Genomic DNA, 17,137 nt, shown 5'->3' on the forward strand with positions numbered 1-17,137 from the left:
TCGCTCGTCCATTGGCTGCGGGAGGAGAGGGGGCGTGGCGACACCGCGGGGCGGTGCAAAGCCCTGGAGGGGCCCGGGGAATCGCCGCGAGAAGACTACAACTCCCGGCGTGCACCGCGCGCGGCTCTTTAACAGCGTTTCGTCAGTTCGCGCGCGTGTAGAGAGAAAAGTTGTGTGCTTCCGCCTGCAGTGGAGAAGTAGTCCCGCTGCGCGGTTTGAGCTCCTGCCCCACGCTGCGCCGAGCGGAGCGGGGCGACGGGCGCTGGGCCAGGAGTGCTCCCGGATAGGCCTGGCCTTCTCTCGGGAGCCTCCTCCGGGGGCGGCGAGAGGGCCACGCTGAGGCGGGAGCGGAGGGATCCGAGCAGGCGGGGTTGTAAGGTGCGCGTGAGGGAGGCGCGGCGGCTGCGCGGGCTGAGGGGACCCGGCTGAGGGGACGCGGCCACCCCCGGCGACCCCGGCCCTGCGCGGGAGCCGCCGCCGGCAGGTCAGTAGGGACGGCCCTGGGCCCTCGGCTCCTCCTCGGCCGCAGCGGGCAAGGAGCCGGCGAGCGGCTGCGGGTGCTGTGGCCCGCCCGTGAGGGGGCTGGGGGTGCCGCCGGAGCTCACGGGGGGTGAGGGGTGAGAACCGGATGAGGGTTTAAGTGCTTGGCTTTCGGTGTTCTCCATGATATGTCTTTTGACGGTTCCCCCAAAGCGATATTTTATGGCTTCTTAGTTCTATTTATTTGTCCTTTCTCTAGGTCCACTGAATGTTCCCTTGTGAAGCAAGTGATTTATCATAGCTTGGTTTTCTGAGACCTCTGCCCAGGTATCCACCTTCAGCTCCCCGTTCCTAGGTAACTGAGCCTCTTATTTCAAGGTGGCAAAAAGAAGCCCCGACGCTGGGGCCATGTGCCTTGCGAGGCGCCATTCATTCCAGCCCTCTGGAAAACCAGCGCTAGGGTGAAAAGGAGGAAGGGCAGGGCAAATATAAATAAAGGAGCTGCTGCTCTTTACAGTAGTGGCCTCCAACTTTTTTTAGCTGTCAATAAAGAACATTTTTCATCATGCATCTCTCAGTAGGTAAATTTATTGTGTTATCTGCTGTATGCAGGTAGTACTGTACGGGTATATACATTATAAAACATACTCAGACATAGGAATTGAGAAAGGATAAGACGAAAATGAAAACTGTTTTAAAACATTTCTTACAGCTGCAAAAAATGCAGCTTTTTAATTTGCCTTGCATGTGACCTCCTTGACCACTTTTGTAGCACATGTATGGTATGCTGAAGTAATCATTCTTAACTTCTTAAGAATATAAACAAACTGCTGATGAAAACAAAGAATTTGTTTCTCATAGGTTTTCTTTTGTAATCCTGGCCACATGTGTAGGTGCACAACCTATTGGCTTTTCTCACAGCTGTATCATATACCTGTTAGAAGGGATGAGGTATTCACTATTTCTGGAACTATATCACTTGGTGGCAAGTACTGTAACATCAGGAAATTGAGGGAAAGTGATTATTTTTCTTCCCTGTCCTTAGAAATCTAGCATGTCTTGAAATAGAAGTTTGGCTTAGAAATGGTGTCTAAAACAGAGTATTTGCATTAGTCTTTAAAATCTGAAGTTAACTTTTATATAGGATCCCAGCAGTTTTCAAATCAGAAAAATGAGAGATTGTGGGATCTGGCCACACTGTTTTGGTTATAAGTGGAATTTTTGTTCTTTTAGTTGCCCATGGTGGGGCACAGAGGGTGTGTAGTGATAACCTTTCATGGCTCAGAAAAGGAAGAAGAGAATTATGTTCTTCTGTTAGAAGGGGACTGTAACAATTTCTGGTGCCTTGCAATGAAGCAGCCACAAGGAGAGATTCTCACTGTTTTCCACCTTCTGCTCTTGCAGGGCCAAGCTCAGACTTGCTGTGTATGGATGGCCCGGACTGCCCCGGAAGGGAGAGGTGCTGATTTCCCTGAGCTGCTGGATGCCAGCGCTGAGTGTGAGCTGTGTTTTACTTGTATCCCATCGCGATGTTACTCTAAGTATCAGAGCACAGGAACAGAGAAAATTGTGCAGGGATATGCTGGGGTTAACTTTGTAACCTTTGCTGGTGTGTCTGTTAAATAAAGGGTCGCTCGGTATCCGAGTGTGCGCCATTGGGGAGGTGTATCTTCTCACCTGCCACAGCAGCTCAGCCTTCCGTGCTAATTGCTTCTCCTCTACTCATTAGGAAGTTTTTTAGGACCAATTCTTCAGTGAGATTTTTCTCAAGCTTACAGGCTCCTACAAATTTCTGAATTCTTACTGTACTTCCTGCCCTCTCCAGGCTGTGGGGGAAAAATTTAAGTATTGCTGCTCACAATTGCTGCAGTGCACACAGAGCTGTGTTTGGCTTTTTTGAGTGCTGTGGCATGTTCTATGAGGAATTGTTGCAACACAGGTGAAGAGGCTGCACTTAAAATAATGGTGGTGATCTGTGGGAGAGATGGGTGACTCAGGGGAACATGTCCTTACAATTTTGAGGATAGTAGGTGAATACAGAAAGCTTGTCTTTTTTTTTTTTCTCCAGGTGTTCATGTACCTTTAATAAAAAGCTGTTTCAATCTATAGTGGATTGATTTGGGAGTCCCAAAATGAAGTTAATTTTTGCATTTCTTCTAGCTTTTTTTTTTTTTTTTAAGTTCCATTATTTCTCTTAGAGAGGGAGGAATCTTTCTCTTGTTCATGGGAGCTGTTAAACTTCTGCTATTTCTAAGACAAGAAGAGTGATTAATAAAAACACTTCAACACCAGGTGTTCACGAGGTATGAATTACTAAGTGTAGTTTGTTTTCAGAACCACTGTTTTTTCAGGGGATTAGTTTATGAAAGCAGGTAAGGCTAGCTGATGGCTATTTGAAATACACAGTCAGGTGGTAGCTAAAGCTTTTCTTAGTAACATAGATTTGAAATAGTCAAGTGGTAGCTAAAGCTTTATTGGTGTAGGTCAGGCTCCATGGGCAGGATCTGCAATGTTGGCCATATTGTGGTGTTGTCTGACTCCAGGAGTGGCTTCTTCCCACCCAATGGCATCAGCAGCACAGCTGCTGGCTCTGGTGGCAGCTGTGAGGTTTTACTGGGAGTTGGACTCATTGGTCCTTGTGGGTCCCTTCCAAATGAGCATATTCTGGGATTCTGTGGTGCAAACATGTACAGTAAATTCACGAATACAAGCCGCACTGAGTATAAGCCGCATCTCTGAGTGTTGGCAAACATTTCGGTTTTTGTCCATAGATAAGCCGCACCCGAATATAAGCCGCTTTGTCGTTCGCAGCGAGGACCCGCGTGCAATTAGTAACAGAACCGTGGGAGGGCGGGGTTTACTGGCTGAGCTAAGGCTGTGCAGGCTCGGCCCGCTAGGGGCTGCCGACGGGGCCAGGTGGCCCAGCCCAGTGCTGCCGCTCGGGGCCGGCCGCCGCTGCCACTGGGCTCGGTCACCCCGGGTCAGCGCTGCCCCGCGGTGGCAGGCAGGGACGGAGCTTCCCCTGCTCCTACGGCAGCGGCGGCGGGCGGGGACGGAGCTTTCCCGCGCCCGTGGCGCCGGCGGCGGGCAGGGACGGAGTTTCCCCGCTCCTGCTGCGGCGGCGGTGGGCGGGGACAAAGCACCCCGTCGGCTCCCCGAGCCGCGGCAATGGCTGCGCGGGGCTCCCGTCGGCTCCCCGGGCCACAGCAATGGCGGCGCGCGCTTCCCCCCCCTCCCCGGGCCACAGCAATGGCGGCGCGCGCTTCCCCCCCCCCCTCCCTGGGCCGCAGCAATGGCAGCACGGGGCTCCCGTCGGCTCCCTGAGCCGCGGCAATGGCGGCGCGGGCTTCCCCCCCCCTCCCCGGGCCGCGGCAATGGCGGCGCGGGCTTCCCCCCCCCTCCCCGGGCCGCAGCAATGGCAGCGCGCGCTTCCCCCCCCCTCCCCGGGCCGCGGTAGGGGCGGCGCCGGGCCCCCCCTCTCCTCCCCGGGCCGCGGCAATGGCGGCGCGGGCTTCCCCCCCCCTCCCCGGGCCGCGGTAGGGGCGGCGCCGGGCCCCCCCCGTCTCTCCCCCAGGCTGCAGCAGAGGAGGGAAGAAGAGAGCTCTCCCGCCTCTCTCCCCGCCCCCCGTGCTGCATATAGGGAGCCAGGCTCCACCCGCGGTGCAACAGAGTAGCGATTTGTAACAATCGCAAAATGCCGACTTTGCAGCTGCTCGGCTCAGCACTCTGGCTGGCACTTCTGAGGTTGTATTAGCCGCTCCTGATTATTAGCCGCATTTCCGGTTTAGGAGCAAAATCTTAGTCAAATTGGTGCGGCTTGTATTCGTGAAATTACTGTAGTCTGCTACTGAACCTTGAATTCCAAGGGCAAAACAGCCACATCTGAGTTTGTGCATGCACTGCCAGTGGGACAGGTCTGGTGATAAGCATTTTATTGCCAGACTGGTCTATTTTAATCTCTTGCATAATGGGATTGTTGGGATGTATATGGTAAAGCTATTTGTATGCACATTAATCCCACAGAGGAGTAATTCCTGTTAAAGGAATAACTTGCATTGCTCATAGCTGTTAGGGGCAAAGCTGAGACTGACGTTTGATTTCTGAAGGTCTGCTTGATACCAGTTTGACAAGGATAGCTTCTGATGAATTGCAGCTGCAGCTACTTCCAAATGACTCTTTTTTTGGGACAAATCTTCATTCTGTGTTGCTGGGAAACAAAACCACCTAACTGTGGAATACCTGAATTTCTTCCAAGCTCTACATTTATTAGGAAATCTTCCTTGTTCCTTGACCTTGCTTTTGCAAGTTCAGATGTACTTGGAAGAAAACCTGTCTTTCAGAAACATTAGGGACTAAAGTGTTTTAATAGTAAGTATGTTAAAAGGAGGCTGTGCTGTGTTGTCTTCCAAGAAGGCTTATTAATGAAACAATAAGAAACAAATAATCCTGCACTGTTTTTCAGGAGTCTGTGGCAGGGACTGACTTTGGCTGGCTGATTTCAGTCTTTTGGACCATACATCTTATCAGGTGTACAGTGAATTGCAAAATAAACCTCATATTTCATTATTCCTGAAATTCTTGGGTTGTTTATACTGTTTCTTCACATAAAAAAAGTAAACCTAAGCCATTGTAACATGCCTTTTGTGCATTGTGGCTGGGATAAGTGATGAGGGCAGCAGTGGACACCCTTAGCCTGCAGTTCAGGACACTGGGGTAGCATGAAAATGGCAAAGGGTGGTTTAGCCACAACACTGAGTGAAGGAAGGCTTTGCTGCTGACAGCAAAAATGTGTGAAGTGCATAAGAGAATGAGGATAGTCAAAGTGTTGGTTATTAGTTGACTTCAAGAGGCTGAAGACTGACAGGATTTATTTCTGGATCCATTTTCCGTTTTTTTTTTTTCCTTCCCCTAACAAGTGCAAAACACAGAGGATTTCTCAGCAATTTAGTGAATTAACAGGGGAAAGTCTATTTTTGTTGTTTTATTGTGTTCAAATACGAAAAGATGATAATTCCTAGCTTTAATTACACGGTGGTGTCTGAGGGATTGTTTGCAGCCCAAAGAAATTCAACAGTTTTCAACTGCCCTTCAAAATGTCATCTGTAGAACTCACCAGGCTTTGTTTGGAGGGGTTCTCAGCCAGCCTTAACCAAACGGTGCTTAAAGCAGGTCTGACTTAGCTGTGTCTGTTCTGTAGTTCCTTTTATTTCAGGTAACTGGTATGGCATGAATTAGTGGGGGTTTTGTAAATTTTTGTGTTTCCTACTTAAGAAATAAACTCTTTGTTCCTCTTGGAATTCCCTTGGCTGCTGCTTTGAAGCCTTGGACATAAGGTGCTGTGTTTCTTCTTAACTTCAGAATATTGCTTGCTGAAATGTAATGACAAAACATTTAGTCATGGAAATGAAAGAGATTTTGGGAGAATGGATTTTGTGTAAGAATAGGCTAAGTAATCTCAGGCTGATGCCCAGGACATAATTATATGTTCATCAAAGGTTGAATTTCTGGTGAAGCAGAATTAGTGTCCCATACCAATACTGAGGATGTGCTGTGCCTTACAATATGTGGAGTGTGTGGAAAAGCAGTGGAGAGAGATTTGTGGCAAAACAAGTCCTGGTAATGGTATGAGACTGTACAGGGGAGAAAACAGATCAGCGCCAAGCAAAGTACTGGAAACAGTGAACTATGAATCCTCTCTCACACTTTGAAATCTGGAGTTTTCTAACATTGCATTTCTGCCAGGAAAACTGGGGAGTCAGTGCAGGATAATGGCACCTGGAGGTGAGAGAAGAAAGCTTGGAGTACAGTAGAGTTTTAGGGTTGTTGTTCCTTATTTGTATCCTAAACATTTTCCTGGTATCTTGCTGTTCTTATGTCCCAGTTTTCCCCATCTTACTTTAAGAACACTCTGCCTTGTTTGAATTTTCACTTAGCCAGGACATTGACAAAGACACCTTCTGATACCTAAAGGATAAAAAGTAAGACTTCCTGAAGTAGGATATTTCATTTAAAGCTGCATCTATACGAACATCTTGTTGGAATATCTCAATAATCACAAATTTTGTGGATTTCTAGAGCAGAGGAGCAAATTCTCAGCGTCTCCAGAAGTCCTGAAGTATAGGCATATTGGAATGCATTTTTTTTCCAGCCCTGACATCTAGTCAGCAGCTATCACAGGTAACCTACTAATAGCCATTGGAGCAGAGTGCTGACTCAGGGTGCATTTACTGCAGTATGTTATAGCTGCTATTGCATGACTCATGCTGCTGCTGAAAGGAAATTGAGATAACCAATATTTGACTAAATCCTCATTGTTTCAATATGTGGGAAATATGACAGAATAGACTCCAACTACTCTTTCCTGAGCTTAAGATAAGAAATTGCTGCAATTCATGTGAGATATATCAAGCCAGTATAATAAATAATAATAAAAAATGAATCAGAATTGTAGAATTGAAGTTCTTTTTCCAGACTTATGAGGAAGAATCTCATCTTTCATCAGGAGAATAAATGTTTTGCTTTAGACTGGAAAGGGGGGAAAAAAGTCATGTCAGTTTATGATATAATCCTAATTTTTTCCAGTAATCATATTTTGTCCCACTTAAGACTATTTTGGGGCCCTCTGTTACTGGAATAGCTTCAAATGTTCTTCGTTTCTGGCAGCAGTAGAATTTTAGGGATAGCTGAATGGCAGGCTGTGGAGTTACAGCCATGCACATCACTAACTCCTGCCTGTGTTACTCACATCCCTTTTTCTTCTGCCAGCTGCTTGTTGGATCCTTTGCTGAGCCATTTCACCCTTTCATTTGGCATAAACTCATTTGTAAATGAACGAAATGCTCTTCTGTTTCTTCAGCATGCTGAGCCACCGTGTGATTTGTCCAGGGAACAGGTGCCAGGCTGAAAGATGATGCTCCAGGAGGGGTTGGTAGCTCAGCAGGCTTAGGCTGCAGTGAAACCATAGCCTTAGGCAGTGGACAGCTGGTGTCTGCACCTTCCAGCACCTGGCTTGTCTTCATGCAGGCATGAAGGACCTTTCTGGATACTTCTCCTGATATCTTGTGAAAACTACAGCCCACTGCTGGTAGAATGACTCCAAAAGTTATCTTGGGTGATTTGGAGGTGGCTCTTAAAGCTCAGCATGAGTTTACCACGCGTGGCAGTGGGAGTTGCCGTGCACATTCTCTTTTAATAAGCTCTGGTATTTCTTTGAGCCTTCCTCTCTAGGTGTCTAGTTGAAGATACTGAGCCTCCTTGCTTTCCTGGGATTCTCCCAAAGGGAAGAGTCAGGGAGTTAAGTAGCTCTATAAAATGTCCAATCAGCTGTGGAGATTGCTGTAAGCAGCTGAAAAAGGGGGAGAGGGCAAGACCTTCCTTTCTTTGCAGCAGCAAGTTACTGCTCTGTAAGCCACCCTTAAATCTAGGTTATATCCAAATATGCAAAGCTGAAATACAATTTTCAGGCCTCTTCCAGCTTAACTTATGCCCACCAGTATTTTGCTAGTTTCCCGTTGTATAAATCATGTGGCATCATCTGGATTCTGTAAATTGCTCACTAACACCAAACATTTACTTGACATGTAGAAGCACAAATATTTTTTTCTTAATGCTCTGAATATAGGAAAAGGAAAGCAAGAGAAAGGCTTCTGAATCATATTCGTTTGATCCCTGCTTTTAAAATGTCAACGTCAAGTAACAAATAGTGCATGATTCATACTGCTTGCTGAAATGTGATGGTTTTGAACAAAATGCCGTCAATTTTAAACTTCCTGGTTATTTGTGGAGAGGTAATGTGACAAGTGTTTTTTCAGAACTAACCTGGTTCAGCTTTCTGTTTTCAAAGACTGTGCTCAAGCAAGCCAGACTTGATATTTGGTCACATTAAAACAAGTGTAGCTCTGGACAGGGTTGGCTGGGAAAGCCTCCTTGGAAGCACTGCCATGGAGAGGTGTTGGAGGTGACTGGATAATCCAGCTGGGGAGCATTAGCATTTAGTGAAGCTTGAGCTGCCATGCCTTAGGTGTAAATAAGAGTACAGAAGGATCTTAGCAGGCAAGGTGTAACACGTGTCTCCTGCAGCTGCCACTGCTACAGCTCCCTCACAATTCAGAAAGGCTTGCTAGCACACTGCAAAAAGATCTGCTTAACCACAAGTTTAAGGCATATTCTAACTCCTAAAAATATATGCAGGTGCAGCTTTGTTTAACTTCTTGAAATGATACCTTTACCAAATAACAACCTAATCTGAGTTTATTGATACAGGCTCTTAGCTTATAGGGTCTAACCTGAGAAATCATAACAAAATCTATGTGAGTGCTGCACTAAGAGGTTGTCCAAATTTATTGTGTGCATAAGTACCACATGGGACAACTGTAGTGATGCTTCTTTCTTTAAAAACAAGCCTGGGTAACCATGATGAAGGTTTGAAATCCTCTGTGTTTCTGGTTTTTAGCAGAGGGTAGTGCCTGGTGTTAAAAGGGTCACAGTGATCGCAGTCATCCCCTCTGGCCTGTACCTGTGCTGCAGCTTTTTAAATAAAGAAATAAGCAGGAAATTTTTGGAAAGTACAAAAACTTTGCAGGTATTTGTATTAAACTGACCCAAGTTGTCTTTGTCTTGACATAAGATTTGATTGCTCTTCTGTTTACATTTGGATATAAAAAGCTATAGAATGATTAACTGCAGGTTAAGCTTAGGCTGTGAGACTTTATGTGAATTGTTTTCAATGTGTAGTGATGTGAACATTTTCCAAATATCAAAGATAGTTTTCTTACTTGAGAAATCTTTTCTGCTAATATTATTTTAACCTTAAAAAACTTGAAGTTCATTGCAAGTCTGACAAACTGTGAACTCTGTTACAGATGGCTTGCTTGCATTTTCTCTATAGAAATACACTTTACATGTTTGGATTTTTTAAGGCAAGTTATTTATATAATTTTATTGCCACTTGTAAAAACATACATTCTGTCCCAAAGTCATTTCAACAGAGTATTTCTCAAGGGAATTACAGAACAGACATTCATCAGGAGGGGTTTGCAAGGCATGCAGAAAATAATAATAACTGATCACAAGGAACTTTTCAGCACATTCTTCGAGTTTTTATTCTCACATTGCTTTTACATGGAAAAGTACTGATATTCAAATAACCACATACAAAGGGTTTACATTTTTATAGTGAGGAAGGGTGGGAAGACAGATTTCAAATGCATACTGAAGGCTGGATACTTTAAAAGAAAAAGATAGCCTTCATCTATATTATAGACTTCTGGGAATTACATTAGAAAAGTGTTTTTTCTTTACTGATACACAATTCCTTATTCTCACATCTGAGATCAGTAATGTTTGTCAGCTCAGTGTCTGTAATTGACTTTTTATGGGGACATTTGAGTAATGCTGTATAAATGTAGGGACCTACTGGTCTCTAACTTTGCTGCATGGTTGGGTGTTTTCCTTCCAGCACATGCCAATGTAGATTAGTGACTGATCAGTAAAAGACTCTGGGCAAGTGATGAGTCAGGACTGTGGTAATGCAGTGATATATTCCCTGGAAGTTAACCTAGCAAAGGTCTGACCTGCAGATAAATTTTACTCAAAGCCCTTGTCAGTCTCTAATAGGAAATGTGTCTGTCATATTTGTAGTTTTGAGTCTTGAGCATCTCTGCTTCTGAACTGCTTGGTAGCATCTCAGCTCTGTGGATGTATTTCTATACCATTACAATTAAAAATACAGAAATTTGAGCAACTGGGGGTTTTGCAGATCAGATAAAAGATTTTCCTGGCATTTGCTGTGACTTGTGATTGCTAAATAATTTAGTGTTTAAAACAGAAATGAAATGCAAAGGAGCATGACAACATCAACAAAACCAGACAAGAATTAGAATGGCAATTTATTGAAAGAACAGAGGTGTCAAATCAGTGAAGCAGTTGACAAATCAGCTGCTTTTTGGGTGCTGAATGTGGAGTGGGGTTGCAATGTGTTAACCACTGCAGCGGTTGTTCAGGTGGGGCTTGAGTATCACTGCAAAGATGGTTTCATGCTGCTGGTGGCAGGAGTGTTAGTTGGTGATTCATAACCCAGATTTGGCACAGAATGTCTCTTCAATTTTTCATGTAGTGCTGACTATTTCTTTTAAGATTTAAAGCCCTTTTGTCATGCAGATAACAATATATCCTCTGTCAGGCTAGAAATGAGGACTTCTTTGCTCATATGTGATGAAGGGCTTGATGTTACAGTATCTTCTGGGTCCTTCAGTCATCTGTCCCTATAATCTTGTGAAAGTGTGTGCAGTTCATTTTGCTGTGCCCTCCACTTGAAGGACAGATTGGACACGTGGAGTGGCAAACATAACAGCCCTGAGCTAAGCTCTCCATTTGAAGAAAAGAAAAAGAACCTGCTTAAAGCTGCTACTGAATTAAACCTGCTTGAAATTGGGTTCTGTGAAGTGAGCCTAACACAGGACTCCCCTTGGGAATGGCAGCTCATCATTGCTTTTTGCAGTTTGTTGAAATGGTTTGAGTTGGGGTAATTACTGCTTATTGTACTCGAAGTTGAGAGTAAATCTGACCTTAATTCAAAGGTGAGGGAGTCTTTGATTAGGGGGCAGTATTGGAAGTCCAGCTCTAGCTTCACTAACAGAAGTTTCTGGATTCCTTGCTAAGGTTGTTCTTGATAGATTTTCTGGTTAATAGGTGAATAAAGTGACAACTTTCTCTCTGTTTCAGTGTTGTTTTATTCTCCTGTCCCTCCAGCTTTGTCAGGACTGGGGAAGCTGTTTGATAACACTCTGTTCCTATGGGCACTTAAGGGCTTTTTCAGCTGCTTTTGTCCTGCCTTCCATCCATCACTGTGTGTGTCCCGAGAGTAAGCAGTGCTCATTTCTTCTTGGTAGCCTTCCTAGCAAGAAACCAAAGCAATTGAGGACATTTGATGATTTAAGTCAATATTGATCAGGATTTGAGCCAGACAGTGTAACGTGGCATCTGCCATAAAGATGAACCTTGGTTTTGAGTAGGTGCTGGGATCAAATGACATCTAGAAGCCACTTCCAGTCTAAACATGGAATCATTAAATGTGAATGATGCCAGAGATGTACTTCTTAATTTCTGGGAGTAGGATTAATTCAGTGTAGCAAAAAATGTGGACATTTCTCACATTATTTCTTTTTTTTCCCCTACAGCCAGGCAGGGGCAGCCAACAAAGAAACTGGTGACTAGAGATGTGCTTGGCTGGGTGGATCTTAATCAGCAAAAGTACAGTAATTTCATGACTGTAAGGTGCACCCTTCTGACTAAAATTTTGGTTGGAACCCAGAAGTGCACCTTATAGTCCAGTGCACCTTATACTCGGGAAATTACTGTAGTTGGAATCTTCAGATTTTTTTTGTATGCTGAGAAGATTTTTATGTATAAAATGTGTAACTATTGGGTGATGTTAGCAAGGCATTTTAAATGGGAACACAAATGAGTTAATGCTGTTTCAGACATCTACTTGAGTAGGTTTCATTGTGAAGTGAATGAATGTTTTTGCTTCTTGTTAATTGAACTGTTACCTGTAAATGTAATACACTTCAGTTGTCAAAAGCCACAATTTTTGCGAACTGAAATTTCCACCAGGGTTTCCTCTTCAGCTTCGTTACTTGACAGTTTCAAATGATAAGCTACTTGTTTCTTCAATGCTGAACTCCAAGACCTGGCTTGCTGTGCTGTGGATGGGAGCTCTTTAAGTTGAGATTGGTGCAGTGTCTTCTCCCAGGAGTCTTTATTTACACAGTGCAACCTGCTCTAAGGTTTGCTGTTCCTGATCAGGCAGCAATGGAACTGGTGACTTGTGTTTTGGGATGTCCTCCCTGCTGAAGGATCTGTGTGTGCTGCTTACAGCAGCCAGGTCAGGCTGCACTCAAAGCTTTCTTCTGAGTGTTCTGTCCTGAAAAACAAAGATCAGCTTTGGGATGATGGGAACTGAACCTGCTGGATTCTTTTTGGTGATCTTGCCACAGAGCTTTGGAATGCTACAGCCATATTTTGTCTGGAGTTATACATAGATGACCCTTTCTAGAGGTCAGGAAACTGTTCCAGGGTGGGAATTAACTGTTTTGGGAGACTGCTAAGTACCAGGAAAAACAAACTTCCATTACTGTAATAAATGTTTTATCTTGGGACATCTAAAAGCTCCAATATGATTGAAGTTTCCATATAATCTAAAGACATTTTATTCTTAAAAATATAATGTTTAAAAAGCAGTATGACACTTTTTTTTGCCTTTGTTTTAGGAGATGTAGGGAGGAGCAAAATATAAATGAATGCATTTGCAGAGGGATCTTTTTAAATGAAAATGGAGTGCTGGTGACTGAGAAGGCAGTCGTCTGGCTCGGAAAGCCCTTGAGTTAACTTTGGGGATTAAATGTGGTATTCGAGCCTCTGCTAATCTGCTTCTAACAGTGCAAAAGGTAATCGAAGAAAGTAACTTTTGTGTGCTTGCCCTTCTGTTGTAAAGTGTTTAGGCTCCACAAATCAAAAAAGACAGTGGTGCCTGAACTCTTGTTTTCCACCAGTTGGCTTTGTCTGTTCCTGCTCAAGGCACTGAACTTCAGGTTAGGATATTACACTGAGGTGAAATCCATGCTGTAGCCCTTTTGAAAATAGAAATGTTTTTCCACTTTCCCATGTTTAATGCTGCGTAAACCAGAGTGTTGCTGACCTTTTGCAAGGATCACAAAGACTTCAGTTCTTATTTCTTTTTGCAGTAAGAATTGCATGATGTGTATTCAGGTCAGAATCTCAGAGCAACTTGAGATCTCAGAAACCAAGCAAGACTAACAATTAGTTGAGATGTCCAAGAAAAAGGCTAAGATTGGTAGTGCTTCAAAGTTTGTTTCTGAAGTTTGGTTATATTCTTAGCTTTAAGGTATTTCCATTATGACCTTTAAGCCAGCTGTGCACCTCTATCCATATATAGGGGTATTGGGATAATATTTCTGCTTTTGGTCAGAGGAACCATATTTACTTAACAAATATATATAGAAATGAAATCATGAAAAAGAAATGTAAAAGCAGTATAAATCTGCTGTCTGCTAAATATGGTAAATACTCAAACCTGAATGCCAGATATCTTTCAGAACACTTGTAACTAAACATAAATTAGGAATCTTTCCAAGTGTAAGTGCTTGAAGACATTGTGTTGTGGGAGACCTCCATCCTCATGTCTGTCCAATCATCAACCTGTTTGAAAAGATTTACATTCTCTTTTAGGGCTGAATTTATTGACTGCATTCAACAACTCTTACTTTTCAAAGCTTGTGCATGTTTCCCACCTGCAGTTTCTTGTTTCCAGCTTATGAGGAGCAGCTGTGGCAGAGGGAAGTTGGAAGAGCAGATTGAATCTTGGGCATGCTTTTATTTTTCCCAGGTTCTTCTTTGCTCTTTGGCTCCAAGCTCTAGGCAGTGATGCTGTGCTCTTAGGGTTTTCCCTCACTTCTTTTGCCTCCTTGCCTGTGAAATGCCAGGAGAGGCACAAAGAAGAGGTTGCAGGAGGAATTTCACCACTGCCCTCAGAGCAGTTTCTTTGGGCTACTGGGGATGGTTTGAGGGTCAGGTGCAATGCAATTGCAAATGTTTAGCTGTTGTTCCAAGCACTCAGGTAGGATATTTAGGCACACTGCTGGCATGCATTTAATGCTTTCTTCTCCATCCAACTTCAGCTCTGAAATGAGCTCTTCATTACATATGCTACAGATGTTCCAAAAGTGTGCCCTCTGCCTGCATGTTCCTGTCCCTCCCATGCATCTCTGGTATTGCTTGACCTTGGGGAGCAGCCAGACCACTCCAGTGGGTTTATGCTTTTGTTGGTTTTTTCCCCTTGTTTTCCATTCATGATGCTAAATATTGTCATTTCCTCTTGCTTTTGGGTGAAGATGAGTAGAGGAAAAGCTTTATTTTAACATGCCTACATTCTGCTGTTGGTTTAACTTAATTCTTTTATAGAACCATGGAGGTACCTGGGTTTTGTATGATTTTAAAATTTCTGTGAGCTCTCCCTTTGGTGCTGAGAGAGGTATCCTGGTATGTGCCTACTTTAGAGCTTGAGGTTCATAAATTTTCCTGATTTTTTTTTAAAAATTGGTGTTGTCTTTTCCTCTCATATCCATTTTAACACATTTTGTCTGTGAACTCAGCTTTCAGATCTTGTTAACAGTGGTCAAAGGAGCTGGCTGCTGTTCCTGGAGAGTCTTTTCTGTTCCTTTTCTTTTCAGGAATCCAGACAAGGTTTTGTAGGCAGTGTCCACTGATGCATTGATACTTACATGAACCTCCTGTCTGCTCTTTTGTGCTCACTTTCCTTATTAATGTTCCCATCAGTGTGTTTCCAAGGCCTTTAAACTTCCATGCTGTGGTGCCAATGGTACCTGTGGGACTGCAAGAAGAGCCTTGGCTGAAAAGAAATTTTGGTACACTTCATGCAATGTACCTCCAAACTTTTAATTTCTGATAGATATTAAACTATTACCAGAGAGTTTTAAGGCCAGCTTAGAAACAACAGCCCAGCCCAGTTCTTCACTATTCTTGCAATTAGAAAGGATTTGCTCACAGCAGTTGTTTTGTTCAGGTTTATGTGCCTGTTATTTTGCACAACTAAGGCTATCTAAAAATTGTGATTTCTTGTACATGATGGGTTTGAATGTTCAAACTCACTTGTTTTATGTTGGAATAATGCCCAGCAACAGCAAGAAAATGTAGAACAAAAATGTATGGAAGCTGACATGTATTTTTTTCTAAAGATGAATCTTCTGAAAACAGGCAGAATGAGTTGCTTGTTTTGTGTGAGAATCACTGACTCTTCCCACACTTCATTTCCTCTAACCTTTGTCCCTGTACCCATATCAGTGGATTTAAAATATCCAGTTCCATGCTGTCTTTGTGGCTTTTGAGGTCAGAGTAGATGCTTTTGTGTTGGGTCATGATGCCTGTGGTGAGTCATTCTTTTAAGTATATACTCAATCTCTTCCTCAGTGCATTCTCACATCCAAAGTATTCGACCCCATATTCTGTGAAATAGCTCTAATGACTTGTTTTGGTGGGTATGTGCATGAAAAATTCCAATCTGTATTCCTCTGTGGCAGCAGTCAGAGCTTCCTCTCGCAGAATATAAGTGAGCTTGGAGTATATGCTCTATTCCCTGACAACTTCTGTGATGAATAAAGCTTTGAGGAAGAGCAAAAGGGCTAAAATAGCTTTAAAGCAACTTTCCAATCTCATCAGGTGTATGCAGTCTTCAATTATTTTATTTTCAAATATGTGACTTTGCATTTCACTGGGCAGTCACAGTCAGGATTCCTTGACATTCAGTTATCTCTAGTTCAGAATACTTGTTTGGCATTTTAAATCAAAGTACTCCTCAAGAATTAATTAATACTGTTTCTTGTTTCACTTGTGTGATGCTGGTAAACGTTTGAACTGGGTAAACACCATAAAAAACTTCAGTCTGTTGATTTACATTTTTTAATAAACTGCTTTGCTCATGGCACTTTCATGTTTGCATTGCACAGTGAGTGATTGAATCCTAGAGACATAAATGATCAGAGTAATGTTACTCCAGTTTGGAGGGAAGTACCCATCTGCTCACTGCTGGGGAAGTCATGGGCTCTGCTGAATTCCTGGGTGATGGGTGCTGTGGTTTGAGAAATGTCTGTGCTCCAGGGACCCTTTGTGACCCTGCTGCTGCTTGTGGGGTATTATGGGGTACCCCTCCTAGGAAAGGAGCTATTGGGAAACTTTGTCCTGTGATATACAAGCTCCTCAGATCCCAGAGAGATTTTCAAATAGCAGAGCAGGTGAAGAAGTAGACTAAATTGCCTGTAGTAACTGGAAATTCAGAAGACATTTTTATGGGTAGATTACAAAACTTGGTCCCATCCCTACTGGACTTACTTTAGGTAGAGTTATTAATGAATAATAAAAATTCCCAAGATTTATTTTGAGACTTCTTTTTTGTGATCTGAATGGTTTCTGTTTTCTCATGTGAGCTGTGTAACACAAGAATTGAATTAATTTTGCAGAATTGTATTTGTTAATGGTGTTAGTTTAAATGGCAATTGATGCTGTCATGAAAAAAGTTAATTGAGAATAAAATGAACTATCCTAATCCATAGGCATACAATACCTGCAGTGAAGGGCTGTATAGCAAAGCCTTCCCTCTGGATACCAGAGGTAACCACAGTTGCTGGTTTTAACTATCCAGGGATCTATTGCACAATCATTTTGCATCTCATTGTGGGCTTTTGTTTTCCCTGAAGTGATCTAAAAAACTGGTTTATTGGTAATGCAAAATTTCACTTGTGTTTGAAGGGAAAAAATCAATGTGGGGCTGTTCTTGCCTTTGTCTGGAGAGGTTTTATACCTTTCCTGTGGCTTCCATTCCAGAGAACAGCAAGGTGTTATTTATATATATATATATATATATATATGAGATGTCTTGTGTGTGCCTCATCTCAAAGCTTTTATATAAATGAGAGTAGAATGCAGAATTGAACACTTGTGTTTTTAAAGCATGTTTGACAGCTGTTTCCAAGGTCAGAGTATGAATAGCTTTGTTAGTGTTTGCTGCAAGGACCCAGTTAAACTAAGCATAAACCTAAACTTTACCTCTTTTCCTTCTTTCCTT

General features: G+C 43.2%; 1 protein-coding gene across 5 annotated transcripts in view; it reads left to right on the forward strand.

The window, feature by feature from the left end:
* Positions 1 to 205: 205 nt before the first annotated feature.
* HMG20A (high mobility group 20A) overlaps positions 206 to 17,137 on the forward strand; it is a 40,638-nt gene continuing 23,706 nt past the window's right edge. Inside the window, exons 1-3 of one of the 5 annotated variants that reach the window (XM_033070297.2) lie at positions 206 to 378; positions 740 to 835; positions 1,885 to 1,978. The gene's annotated coding sequence lies outside the window, so the exon portion shown is untranslated. The other 4 variants (XM_033070299.2, XM_033070296.2, XM_033070298.2 and 1 more) reach the window with 4 other exon arrangements.

The sequence above is a fragment of the Catharus ustulatus genome, chromosome 12, assembly GCF_009819885.2.
Source record: "Catharus ustulatus isolate bCatUst1 chromosome 12, bCatUst1.pri.v2, whole genome shotgun sequence".
NCBI classification, from domain to species: Eukaryota; Metazoa; Chordata; class Aves; order Passeriformes; family Turdidae; genus Catharus; species Catharus ustulatus.